Source organism: Micromys minutus (assembly GCF_963924665.1).
Source record: "Micromys minutus genome assembly, chromosome: 10".
In the NCBI taxonomy this organism is placed as follows: domain Eukaryota; kingdom Metazoa; phylum Chordata; class Mammalia; order Rodentia; family Muridae; genus Micromys; species Micromys minutus.
The window spans coordinates 50,168,445-50,182,720 of NC_137979.1; the positions used below are offsets into that span (position 1 = coordinate 50,168,445).

Sequence of the window (14,276 nt, forward strand, 5' to 3'; positions counted from 1 at the left end):
ATTACCATGAAAAAAGGCAGGGCTCGGTCAGGTGCTGATCCTTCAGAGACCCACTTCTTTACAGGATGAAGAATGAGCCAAGCACCAAGCACCATCTAAGCCTTTTGCCACACAAAGGGCTAACCAGATAATCCACACCCTTTCAGAGTTCTGCCATTGACTGGCCCCAATCAACTGATTTGTAACAAAAGTTCATGCGGAATAAAGCTTTTTTTTTCTTTTCCTAAATAAAAAAATGCCACTAATCTAATATCTGCAGTGAAATGGAAGGCTGGCTCCACCCCCACAACAGTGAGGCCAGCTATGCGGGAGAGACGCCTTTCTTACCATTCAATGCAGCCATGGAACACACCCTCGGTAAGAAGAATTAACCGGAACAATCGGAAACCCTGGGATGGATTAAGAAGTGCGTTTGAAAGCGAGGTTCAAACCTGCCTTGAGCGATGGGCCTTACACTCTGCTTTCTAACGATTGCCATCTGACATTTTTATAAAAGACTGAAGAGTCGGAATATTAGGAATTTTGCAAATCCAGTGAGTAAAAGACGAAATTAACATTTGCTAATTGGGACATGATTATCTTTTTAGGTACATAGACAGTGAAATTTAGTTTGCACCTTCAGAGTGATTTCAATTTATTTGGGAAGTTGGCCGGTCAACACCCAGGGGCCACTACCAGGTCACATACCGGCAAACATCAAGGGGCAATGGCTGTGGAGACCTTGAAGCACACGGAGCATCTCTGATTGGGGCGAGCTGCAAGGCCAGTGACAGGACGCACTGGCAGGACAGGTTGCTGATGATACCAACCTCTATGCCACTGCACCAGGTCTCTCTGGGGAGACCAGGGCAGCCAACTAAAGGAAGGCTCAGAATGCTAACGGAAGACTGACTGTGGCAGAGAGGAAGAATCCTGGCATGTGCCTGCAAGATGCTCTCCTCTTGTGGTCTGGGACAAATGAGTCACGGGGGTGCCATGCCAGTTTGGGTAAATTTCCCCAAGAAGGGTCCTACATCCATTTAGCCCACAGCTTACACATAATGGGGCGCTTCTGAAGCCAGCCCGGGTGAGGTCAGGGGAGGGGAGCAGAGGGGTTCTCCTGAAGGCTGGGTACCTTCACAGTAGAGGAGGGACAGGCACCATTATCCACAGCTGTGTGGCAGACATGGGGGTAGACTGCCTCAGTGCCAGATTCCTCAACCATAAAAACGGGATTAGAAAAAAAAAATCCTACCTGTGTGTGAGACAGAGCACTGGATAAATACTGGAGAAAGTGATCAGACTGTCACAACAGACAGGAAGGAGAGGAAGCAAGATTATGCAGGACTGCTTCCGAGGAGAGTATGGAAGGTCAGGGTTCATGTTAGGTCAGGCAAGTGAGGAGTAGGGCACAAGGTTCTTTTCTAACCTGGGACCCCTGCAGTGATTTGGGACAAGCATGCTCCTAGGTACCAGGTTTGCTTTGCATAGGTAGGACTGGATGCCAATACTCAGCCTGGGATCACAATGAGGCTTGGGCCACATACCCTCTTGGGAAGCGTCACTGCAGTGGGGTCTCTGTGAGAGCCAGTAACTTGTGAGGAAGAGAACTTGGTTCAGGACAGAGGCCAGCAGAAGCTTTCCCTACAGAGAGTGTTTCTGCCTTTCATTTTTCCTGGTTTTCTTCTTGGGAAGAGAATAATTCTTGTTTTTTAGTTAGCTTGTATCATTCGCTACTGAGACCTTAAGAACAATTCCGCCCCAATGGCTTCCTTACTGCACCACTCCATGCTCATCTCACATGCATCTCTGAAGCATTTGGACCCAGCTACCTGGTGCAGGCAGGTGCACCTACAGTCCACCCCCCTCTCCCTATCAGCACAGTTCTTTCCTTCAGCCAGGGCTTGCTTGAATGTCAGCTTTTCCATAGCTGACTCAAACTCCACACCCAGTATGCTTCCTTTCCCATGTTCCTTTGTCCCTTGATCAGATCACCCTGTACATATCTACTTAACTCATTCCCTGTATTTGCTTATTACTGCACGTCTCACGAGTCTTTTGTGAGGCAGGGCTGAGGTTTGTTTGGTGTTTCGGAACTACGGAGGGCTAACACCGGACCTTGTGAAAGGGGCAGCTAATAAATATATGTTTAATGAATAAATGATGCTCCCAGTTCGGGTTTCAAGGTTTCAACACATCACTCCGTCATAGCCATGTTTCTTCTGGCCCTGGAAAAATATACACTCCAGCAAATGTTTAACAGAAAAACTGCCATTTCGGAGTCCACAGTCCTTAGCCCTAAGTGTTGAATGCTATGATACACTAAGTTATAATGAAAACTCTAGAATGATGACACTTTTTATGAGCTACAATTTAAGTTGATGTCCTAACTTTATTTCTAGCTGATCAACCCTTAGCTACTGACTGCATGCTACAGACTTCTCCAGCAAAGGAAAGGCTTTATGGGAAGCTAGGAACCCAAGCTGGCGAGACAAGAAGTGTTATTGCCTCATGCAACTCTTGGTTTGTCGGAAAGCAAGTGAAAAGACTAACTAAGTACCCTGAAGATCAGCCAACAGGGCTGAGACTGTGGCTCAATGAGAGCTTCCCCACTTAGGATAAACAAACAAACCAGGGGTCAGTGATGGCAGCCCCTCAGGCCTCTCCATGCTCAAATGTCTGAAGCTGCAAGGGCTCCTTCTCTTTTAACTCTTTCTCCCTTTTTCTTCTTCTTTTAATTTTTTTTCTCTTTCTTTTCCTTCAGTTAAATGCTGAAGATGAATACCAAAGAAAGGATGTTTCGAATAAATCATGCTGTAACTAGGCAGACAACTACACTTAAATTCTCCATTAGACTTTACCCCGGAGCAAATTCTTTGCCTAGCCCTTTGTAGCCAGTCTGGTGTAAGCAGAGCAGAAGACAAAAGGAGAACGCTCGCTGATGGGGCAGGAACCAGAGCCTGGATGCTAGAGGGTCTTAAAATGGGCAAAGCAGACTGCAGACTACTCTGAGATACTGAAGAATCTGTTGAAGCAGTTCACAAAAAAGGCCCGGTTCACTCGATCTTACACTTGGAGAAACTTCCTGTCTTCTTACTCTTCTTCATTCAGTAGCTGGGAAACTGGGGGGGTGGGGGGGTGGGGGGGGAGGAGGTGAGGGGAAGGATGATGTATCTGGACTTTTAGCTCCAGAAAGGGGCCCAGGAGCTCAGGCTGGTTAATTTTCCTGAACTTACTGGGTCCACTGTTGACTGCTCATTTATTTGTTTTCGTGATTGGGAATTACACCTCATAGTAAGTAAGAAGTGCCACTATAAGCAATTTTATTTATTTGTTTTTTTTTTTTTTGTTGTTGTTGTTTTGTTTTTTGAGGCAGGGTTTCTCTGTGTAGCCTTGGAACTTGCTTTGTAGACCAGGCTGGCCTGGAACTCAGAGATTCTCTGGCCTCTGCCTCCTCAGTGTGGAGATTAAAGACATACACCACCACACCTGGTACCATGTGTTATTTTAAACCCATGTCTAAAATAGCTGTCCTACTAATTACAAGTTTGGGAGACAGATCTGCTAGAAATGATGACCTCTGAACTCTTAAGAGAAAAGGATAAATAACTCAAGAAGATAAAGTTGTATTGACCACGTCACTGTTCTTAATGTCAAAAGCGATGGTTTGTGTAGATACTGCTTTCCGAGGTTGTTAAGCCAGGCCAGTTCTTGACCCAGGCACCTAGCTCAGCTTTCAGCTTGGTATTTGTAAGGTCCCCCCACTCCTGTTCTGAACGCATGTCTGTTTTCCCTAACCTTATTTCCACCTCTGTGGGGTTCACTCAGGGAACCTTTCTTTTTACACAGCTGTTGGGGGCTTGGCTAGTGTGCAGCTATGCCATGTATTTCAGAACCTTTCTTCCCCACAGAACACAATTCAGCGTGTCAGTGATAAGAATGAAAAGGCAACCTGCTAAACAATTTCAATTACCCAGAACTCAAGACAAGAACTAAGAAGGAAGCAAAGAGTGTCTGGGACCAAACATGAGTATAAGGTTTAGTCAGCCTTACAACTTACCAGTTAGGCATAGTAGCTGAGGCCCCTAAGACTTTGAGGGGCCCGTGAAAACATTTTAATTTATTTTACAATTAAAAGTGGTGGATTCTTAGGTTGAAGGTGTTTATTTTAAACTATGGCAACACATCCCTCTTTATAGCAATAATAAAGAAGTAAGAATCTCTATATTTATCTGGTATTTATCCATGAACAAAGCTTTCCCCTGCCCCCAGTCACTGTGTTCTTGTTCTGCTAACACCAGAGTCTCATGACTCTCACTGTAAGATGTTCCTGAGCCCTAATGACTGACCTTAGTTCTTTCAGACAGAAGATCAAACTAGTGAGGACCCCTTCAGAGACTGGCACATGACCTCACTGCAGATAGCAGCTATTAGCAATGTCACCAAGGAATTAGGCACAGAACCCTTAACACACAGTGCAAGTGGTTTTTTCCCTAGTGACTGTCACACACAGTCTACATATGCCAACATGCCTCACTGAGTACACCACACATGGGTGGTGATGACAATTCTTATTGTCATCAGTGTCATCCAGGTGTTTAGCATATTTTACCTCAGATACCAAGATATACACAGCAAACATTTCTTCTTAAATCTTTTTTTTTTTTTTAAAGCCTGAAAGTATAACTTGGCTTTTGTTTATCAAGACAGGGTTGTAACACCTGTAACACCTCTTTGTAACACCTCTCACTGTCCTAGAACTCACTTTGTAGACCAGGCTGATCTTGAACTCACAGAGATCTGCCTGCCTCTGCCTCCCAAGTGCTGGGATTAAAGGTGAGTGCCATTGCCACCCAGTAAATATAACATTTGATAAATAAGAATACACTTTGGGCCCTGAGGAGATAATGGCTCACTTGTTAAGAGTGCTGGCTGCTCTTATAGAAGGCTCTGGTTCAACTCCCAGCATCCACAGCTATCTGTAACTCCAGTTCCAGGGGATCCATTGCTCTCTTCTGGACTCTGAGGGCACCAGAAATACACAAAAGCAAAATACCCACACACAGAAAAAAATATGCTTGGGTCAAAAAAAAATGAAGCCCTTGATTTCTTCTGAATTCTGTTCTTGTCCCCAGTGTAACTGAATCGGTCATATGAAATCTAAGATGGTTTCAAAACATATCCTCACATTCCCACAAATCTTGTATGCAAGGCTAACTTGGGCACAGGTACATCCTTGTCACTGGATAGTGATGGGGCACCAGCCTCTGTGTGAACCAGAAAACCAACATCAGGAACAACAGCAGCAAACTCCAGTACAGAGACTGGAAAAGACAACCAGCAGGGTCCGGGCAAACCCCCAGCCACATTTTCCTCTTCTGTGGGAGGAAACAATCACCTTCTTCTTCCTCGGGCTTGGGGCTGCCATAGAATCCCCCAGGATAAATATGCATGTCCCAGACATGGGATTTAGGGCCACTGGGAACTTGTTTGATATCTTTTAAAAAATCAGATTGAAAGAAGCACCCTGGCAGCCACCCCAAGGGTATCCTCAGCCTGTGCCAGGGTAGACTATGGGTTCCACTTGCATTATACCGGTTTTCACCTCGCTGCAAACCCTACAGCTGAGCAGAGAGACCCTCACTTTCTCTGCTGTAGAATACAGTTACTACCTGTACATTCTAACAAAGTGGGTATGCCTTAAGGGAGTATTCCAACCTTGCTTGTCTAAAGAAATGTTACAGATGTTAAAAAAACAACCTTTCCATGAGACACAACTGTCACTTATCTTGGTCACCTTTAGCCATGGGGGTGTCAACTGTCAGCCATTCAGACGGGAAGCAGAGCACTGAAGGAGGCCAAGCTCAGCTGTGAGAGCTGAGGGCCCTCCTGCCACCACACAGAACCTTACAGACATCACAACATTCATCCAAAAGGAAAGAGCAAGGCTAGGAATACACATCACACATACTCTAACAGGCTGGACACAACTGCTGTTTAAGGCCATCCTGAACTACAGAAAAGCCTATCTCAACAAAGTAAACAGAATAAAACAAAAAAGTGTGCTGCTGGCTTAAAAAATGAAAACAGCTATATATAAACTTTAAAATTTTATTATTCCTAATACAGGCGGTGGTGGCACACATCTTTAATCCCAGCACTGGGTAGGCAGAGGCAGGTGGATCTCTGCATTCAAGGCCATCCTGGTCTACAGATGGAGTTCCAGGACAGCCAGGGCTACTCAGAAGCCCTGTCTCAAAAAAAGAAAAACCATTTTTTTTTCTGATTATTGCAGTAACATGTTTTCTGTAGAAACTTTGTAATATATTAAGAAGTAATGAGGCAGGAAAAGCTCTCTACACTGTTACCATCAGGGAGGGTGGCTGTGCATAAGATGAAATGGTCGAATTTTCATTATCATACAAGATTGCTCTTTTGGTATTTTACAGTGGACATCATCTCACAGAATAATGCTAGTTTGAAAATTCAGGGAATACAAAGCCCAATTTTCCTGTTTGTTCTAGTATGGGTGTGTATGCAGAAAGTTTGGAGGCCAACTGATGGAGAGAGGCAATTACAACACACAGTTTGGGGATATGTGGTCCAACCCTTATGGTTTACTTATTTTTGAGACAGGTCTTGCTATGTAGCCCAGGCTTAAGTTTAAGCCCAATCCTTAAACTTGCCTTTACTGCCCAAGAGTGTGCTATCATATATAAAAGCCTGTTTTCTCTCCTCTTATTTTCTTGTGAGTGTGTATGAGTGTGTGTGTGTGTGTGTGTGTGTGTGTGCGCGCGCGCGCGCGCGCATGTGTGTGCACACTTGTCAGGTATATGACAGCCTGGATCACACCCAGTGAGAAGGATTCTTTGTCCTCCCCAGTATGACCAGGAGATCTGTCACAGTGTGTGGTTTACAAACACTGACTTAAAACCTCAAGTTTCTGTTCTATTTACATTCCAATAAACACCAGGAATCTTGATAGATTGTCCTAGCCCATTTTAAAGTATAGTGGCTCTTACCCAATGGCTGTTTGGCATACACGGCATGGCACAAAGCCCCAGGGATGCTTGGAGATCTGTGTTCTGGTTTTAGGCATAGGCACATATGAGAGAAAATGATTTGCCATTCAGTCGTGTTGGGAGCTGGGAGAAAGGCCACAGCCTCCAGGGGCCTCAGGGAAAGGCAACAGGTGGGTCAAAGCAAGTGCAGCCAGCAGTGTCCTCAGGCCTCGGTGGCTAGACGCCCCACCAACCCAACCCCCACTCCTCCTTATTGAGTTTGGAAATTCTTGTCTCTATCTCAGTTTTTAATAACAAAAGTCTCGAAGATCCAGACAGGTGCATTTAATCCCACTGAATGTGACAGAGGCTAGACACCTGCCCACTTCCCTTCCTAGTACTGCCCAGGAGAGGATACAAGTGGAGCTCTGAGCTCACTCTCTGTGGATGTTTCCTCTGCAGCATACTTCCCAGCTGTCTAAAGGTCCAGAGGACACACAAAGGTACTTCTTTGCTTTAGTATCTTAGGTGGTTACAATTCGCACACTTAGAAAGGCCTTTGCTATGTAGTATCTTAGCTGACCCTCAACAGGACAGTAAAAGAAGATTTCTTTCTACTTTTATAGATGAAGAAATATACACAGAGAAACTAAGATGCCAGTTTTAGGCAACAATGCCAGGTATCTGAGCTAAGACTTGAATTCAGGATTTATAACCCTAACCCCAACACAAACAGTGAGTTCTACAGAGAAGGTGATCCTAGGAGGTGAATGGCTCCAGAGAATGCTAGGTGCTGTGTGTGCACAACACCTCCAAAGCTGGTGCCATAGCGGGGCAGCTTACCTAGGCTGAGAGATCAAGGCTAAGTTCTGGCCAGGAGGCAAACTTTTCATAAACATTTCTCTACTGATAAAAATTTAGATACTCCAAGTTATTGGAATAGGTTTTTACCACAAGCATGTGCATATGCATGCCCACACACACAAACATGCTCTCTCTCACACACACATATACACCCCAGTACTGGTTTTGGTATTAATTAATGCCTACCATAGATATATTCTCCCACAAACAATTAAAAAAAAAAAAATCAAACCCTTTGAGATATTTGCTCAACAGAGATTTGTAACCATGTTTTATAAAAGGGTTAATCAAACATTCTACTATTTTTGATGCATTTGAAACTAATCTATGCTTACATATTTTATTCAGTTTACAGGTAGCTTTCTAAGAAAACCTACTATTCTAAGAAAAGTGCATATAAAGTAGTTTTATAAAACATAGTAGCTATATAATTAGGCCACAGAAATGTCAGTCATAACTCAAAAACAACAACAACAACAACAAATAAATAAAAGAAAGAAGGAAAGAAAGAAAGAAAAAAAGAAGTACACTGCAGAAGTCACCCTGTCAAGTGGTTACAATGAATGTGTCTGGCAAAATGACTCCACCTCTTTTCCTGGAGTGGTTATACATCTTATTGAGTCATACTGCAGTCATTAGCCAGAGTTAATTTTAAGCAGATAGAAAGATTCTCATGTTTAGGCCTGTAGGGCTTGGAGTCTTCCATTAACTGTTTATTCACTAAAGCAACTCAAAGCCTGAAGAGTTGCCCAATATTAGCAGGGCCTTCCCGATATCACAGCAATGGCCAGACCTTCCTCATGTGTCCCATGATAACTACATAAAGACAGTGCTGTCTATGGACTCCTGCTGTTAAAATAAAGTCCACACGAAACACGGATGCCAGTCCAGAGATCTATAGTTTTTGTTTTCTTTTATAAAGAATATTTTATTGAACACTCTTCTGAAGGGTTACTATAGGTTACTGCCTGCCTAGCAATAGGTTTTTGTTTTTGTTTTTTTTTTTTTTTAAATTGGCACAGTTATGCTTGACAATACCATTCCTCACATACCTTTTTTGAGATAGGAACTCATATAAGCCCAGGCTGACCCTGAATAGTCTATATAGCTGAGGATAACTTTGAACTTCTGGTCCTCTTGCTTCTACCTCCCAAGGGCTAGGATTATATATATGTGGTACACCTCACCACACCTAGCTTTCTTCTTCCTGAGACCAAGTTTCACAATGTAGCCCAGGCTGGCCTTAAACTCACAATTCTTCTGCCTGTTTCCTTGAGGTTAGGATTATAAGAGTGCATCTGCACATTCTACTTCCTGTCCTTCAAAACACTAACAACAACAACAACAACAACAACAACAACAACAACAACAATACATTCCTAGGCTTCAGAGTTCTTGTAATTAGATTCAGTTTAAACTTTTAACTATTAGGTCTGAGCTTTGCTTCAGCTATACTGCAAACAATTTGGATATTCTTTTTTATAGCTTAAACTTCCCAAAGATATTACTACTGATATGGCCCAAATGAATTACATGTGAATGAATGTGTTGATGTGCATCAGCTGAGAAGGCAAAGGGTACCTGGAGAATGGGCCCTGGCCAGCTTTTGAGTATCCTTGGCAACCTATTCACATGTATGATCAGCTGCCATTTCTATATGCCATAATAAAAGAAGGCTGGGAGGCACTGAGAAAAGAGCTTCTCCAGGCACTGCTAGGCTAGTCTATCTGTTTTATTCTGATGGGACTTCCAGCACGAGTCCAAACAATGTCAGGAACACCCAGAATTAAGAAGCCAATTAATGACTCAAATGCCCTTGGACTTGTTGAGGAAATCATGTTATTTTACGGCTGGCCGAAGAGCTCCCCTTTGGGTACTTGTCTTCTAAATGATAAAGCTATTGTTTTAAGTGTGGTATCGGAGACCCAAGAGGAAACATTAAAGCCCCCAGGGCTGCTGCAGGCAGTTCACCTGGCCTTCTCTCCTTACTGGAGCTCTTCCCTGACGTGCAGACCCCCACTTTCATCCTTCCGATCTGGAAAAGCACATCCCCCTCAACTTCCATAAATCTGCAAACCTTGAAAAGAGCCCCAGTGTCATGGAGTAAAAGCGCCGGCATTAGGAGCTCACTGCAAGGAGGGCTGTCTTCAAGCCTCTCACTGCTAAGCCGGACATTTCCTAACACTGGACAAATTGTACGTCCAGCTCAGGGAGGGTGAACTGCAGTGGTCTTTTACCCTCCAAGCCAATTGTTAGCTTTTCACAGGAATCAGCAGGGAGGCACATGTGGAGCCTCTGTGTGCCGGTGAGCGCCCCCATGCCTTGTGTGACTCTGCATGTAGATGAAGCCGGCTGGGAGCTTTCTGAGCTGCTGCAGCGGAGTTCTCAGAGCAGCCTTTTCTCCGGCTCGGCTCCCTGCTGGGACAGCCCCTTTCAGGCTTTCTATCCCGCCTCGATCTCTTCTCCCGCAGAACACAGGGGAAACTTGATTGAAATAAAGACCTAGGGAACATGTTTTATTTTCTCCTGTTCAATCCATTTTAGAAAAGCTTTTAATTGGTTTTAAAAAGATGCTAAACAAAATGTGATGATGTTTCTCAGTTTTCATGAACTACCGATACCACTTTTTATACTTTCAAAGGACTAATAAATCAATCATGATAGTAACTCTCCAGATAAATTTAAAGCAAGCCCACTGGATACCAGGTTCATTAAAAATCTATGCATTTGCTTAGAAAAATTTAAAATTCAAAGAAAATTATCCTAGTAACTGAAATCTGCCTTGAATTTTTAGTTTTACACTGAAAATCCAGGAACAAGGAGATCACAAAGGGAAAAAAAAAGGAGGGCCTGAGACCCAGTTTTAATAAGCCAATTTACAAGAGGGGAGGGGTGGGGGAGGGGAAGGACAGGGAGTATCTGGATACATAACAACACCCGCCTGGAGGGATTCTTCCATTGGAGCTTGTGCACACATGCTCATACAGTATTTCTACGAGAGGCTGGAATGACAACAAATCCAAAACTAAGGCTCCTGCGACTGCCACGATTGCTGTCTTGTACGGTGCGGTGCTTTCTAAAGAAGGTTGCCCACGACTTTTGTTTTCTTGCCAGAAAGAACAGTTTTATGTGACCCACACTCTCAACCTGACTCCTAGCCTTCTAGCTTTAACGTTAAACTGAAAAACCTATGCAGCACTGGCTTGTTCAAGTGGATGTCACCAGCATTCTGACACTGGACCAGCTAACAAATCATTTTCATTTTCTTGAGACAACACATTTACAAATCGAGATTGTGCAGGCGAGGCATATTTTTATTCTGTTAAACTTGTGCCAACTAGAAATATTCCCAATACTAATTTCTGCCACAAATTTTCTGATGCAGGAGGTCATCTGGCAGCCGGGGTCACTCACCAAATTCTGACTAATGACAGGCCAGTGTTCCCTTAAAAGAGAGTCCCTGCCAGTCCCTGTCACTAAGGCAACCAGGTTTCTTACTTCTTACATACATCTTTACTTCCTAGAGAAATCTATTTCACAGACCTTTTTAATGATCCGGTTGCTGGGTATAAGAGCGCTCCCAAGCTGGGATTTCTCCATTTACCATGGTGGCTTGCCCTTTACTTTTAACCTTCTATATAGTTGTTCTTTCATCGTTTACATAGCTTAAAAAATGTATTGGATATAATTTGCAAAGCATACAGTTTAATACTTGAAGTGTGTAAATCAACAGTTTTCAGTCCATTCACAGATGTGGGCACCTGTCACCACACTTAGAATATTTTCATCTCTTCAAGGAGAATCACACACTCATTAGCAGACACCTCTAATGCTCCCAATCCAGCCCTCCCAGCCCCTGGCAGCCACTAATAATATACTTTCTATCTCTATAGAATGGCCAACTATAGAGAGTTCATAGAAATAGAATCATACTGGGTCTGGAGAGGTGGCTCAGCAGTTTAGGGCACTGGCTGCCCTTGATGAGAACTTAAATTTGATCCAGCATCCACATGGTGGCTTCAGCCATCTCTAACTCCAATTCCAAGAGAACATCTGGTCCCTTCTGGTCTCAACGGGCACCAGTCACAAACGTAGTACATAGACATATGTGCACTCAAAGTACCAATACATATAAAGTAAAACAAACAGATCTAAAAGAAAGAAAGAAAGGGAGAGGGGGGAAAAAAGGAAGGGGAGAAGGAGGAAGGAAAGAAGGAAGGAAAGGAGAAAGGGAGGGAGGGAGGAAGGAAGGAGGAAGGAAGGAAGGAAGGAAGGAAGAAAGGAAGGAAAGAAGGGAATCAGTATGTGGTCTTTTGTGATTGTCTTTTCTTTCTAAGCACATTCTCAAAGTCCATTTATGTTGAAGTATACTCTGAGTGCATTTTCATTGCTGAGTAATGAAACACAACTATAGTAGATTTCATTCTACTTAGGCTCCTCTGAATAACCTTGCTGTGAGGAAGCGAGGCTGAGTGCAGACATGTGTTCTCATTTGTTTTGTTTGCATTCTAACAGTGACCTGACAGAGCACCTCACTTTAAGTCGGACCTCTTGAGGAACTGCTAAACGTTCCCAAAGACAAGAGATTTTAAACATTTTTTATTAACAGTTCCTATGGTTTCTGATTTTTCTAACTTCTCACTAACACTTATTTTTACCTGTGTTTTGGATCATAGTCATCTATAACCCAAAATATAAAGAATTTTACTGTGTTGGTCTTGATTTACAGTCACAGATAAACAATAGAATGAATGACTTAAGCAGTCATTTGAATTTCACATAAAAAACTTAAAAATTAAGGTGTGTGTGTGTGCGCATGCTTACAAATGCACTCAATGTGGGGCACTACATACCATGGATCATAAAGGTGAGGTCAGAGGACCCCATTGTATAACTGGTCTTCTCTTTCTATCTTATGAATTTCTGGACTGGACTCAGACTTGCACAGCAGTGTCTCTATCTGCTGAGCCATTTTTTAAAAAGATTTATTTGTTTATTATATATAAGTACACTGTAGCTATCTTTACACACCAGAAGAGGGCATCAGATCCCATTACAGATGGTGGTGAGCCACCATGTGGTTGCTGGGATTTGAACTCAGGACCTCCGGAAGAGCAGTCAGTGCTCTTAACCACTGAGCCATCTCTTCAGCCCCTGCTGAGCCATTTTGCTATTGGTTTTTGAGAAGTGGTTTCTGTGTGTAGTCCTGGCTGCTTGATTTGAGCTGAGGCTAGATTGAACTCAGAGATTTGCCCACTTCTGCCTCCTGGGTGCTGGGATTAAGGGCGTGTGCCACCACCTATTTTTAAGTGCTTTCCCACCGATCATATCTTGTTTTATAACCCAAGGCCATCAATGAAAGTCAATGCAAGACAATGCATACACCATTATATGTATATGCTCAATGTGTTTGTGGAATAAACTATGAAGATGTGTGTATGCATGTGTGCTGGGGGATTTAGAAGCATAGATAATTTTCCTTTCCTTAAGAGTCTTACAAATATTTTAAGAAACAGAAACAATTAGTATTTAGTCTCTAATAAAAATACAGCAAGAAGGCTGGGGGTAAAGGTACTTTCCAGGAAGTCTAATGGCCCAGGTTTAATCCTAAAAGCCCATTTAAGGTGAATGAAGAGAAATAACTCCTAAGGCTGTCCTTTGGCTTTCTCCACAGGGGCTTATGGCGCGTGCCCCAATTATATGTACAATGAAATGATATTTAACACATTTAAAATCATACCATTTGTTAGTATCTTCTACTTATATCATTTTAGATATGAAAAGCCTTCAGGGAAGAAATATATCTTTATTTAAACTCACATCGGGGCTGGAGCCAAGCCTTATCATAAGTACTGCCTGACCCTCACAGGATGCTTCTGCGTTTTTTTAGGGACCAGAATCACCATCTCCAGCAATGGCACCAGTAATGCAAATGGAGGAGACGCCAGCTCTGATCCTTAAGGTTGCATGGCTTCAGGTTATCCTTGCAAGCTAAAACCCATGTCAGCAAACCTGCCAGCTTGGCACACTCGCTTGCAGTCATCAAATTCAAGTTCTCAGAAAAGCTATGAACTGGCAAATGACACAAACAGGAACATATTCATCCTCCCTACGTCCGCATCACCATCTCCCTCTGGAGGAGATGATTTCAGGATTCGGAAGATGCTGGGGAATTCACAGGACAGTATCTAATACTAACTGCAACGATCAGATCTTATTATTTTCAGAAAAAGGAAAATAAAAGAAAAATATCTCTTTTTAAAAAGATTTATTTACTTATTTATTTTGTGTATGAGTACACTGTCACTGTCTTCAGCTACACCAGAAGAGGGCATCAGATCCCATTACAGATGGTTGTGAGCCACCATGTGGCTGCTGGGAATTGAACTCAGAACCTCTGGAAGACCAGTCTGTGTTCTTAATGGCTGAGCT

General features: G+C 43.1%; 1 protein-coding gene across 1 annotated transcript in view; it reads right to left on the reverse strand.

The window, feature by feature from the left end:
* The window catches only part of NSF (N-ethylmaleimide sensitive factor, vesicle fusing ATPase), a 124,023-nt gene that overhangs the window by 8,528 nt on the left and 101,219 nt on the right, over nt 1–14,276 (reverse strand). The window lies entirely within an intron of this gene.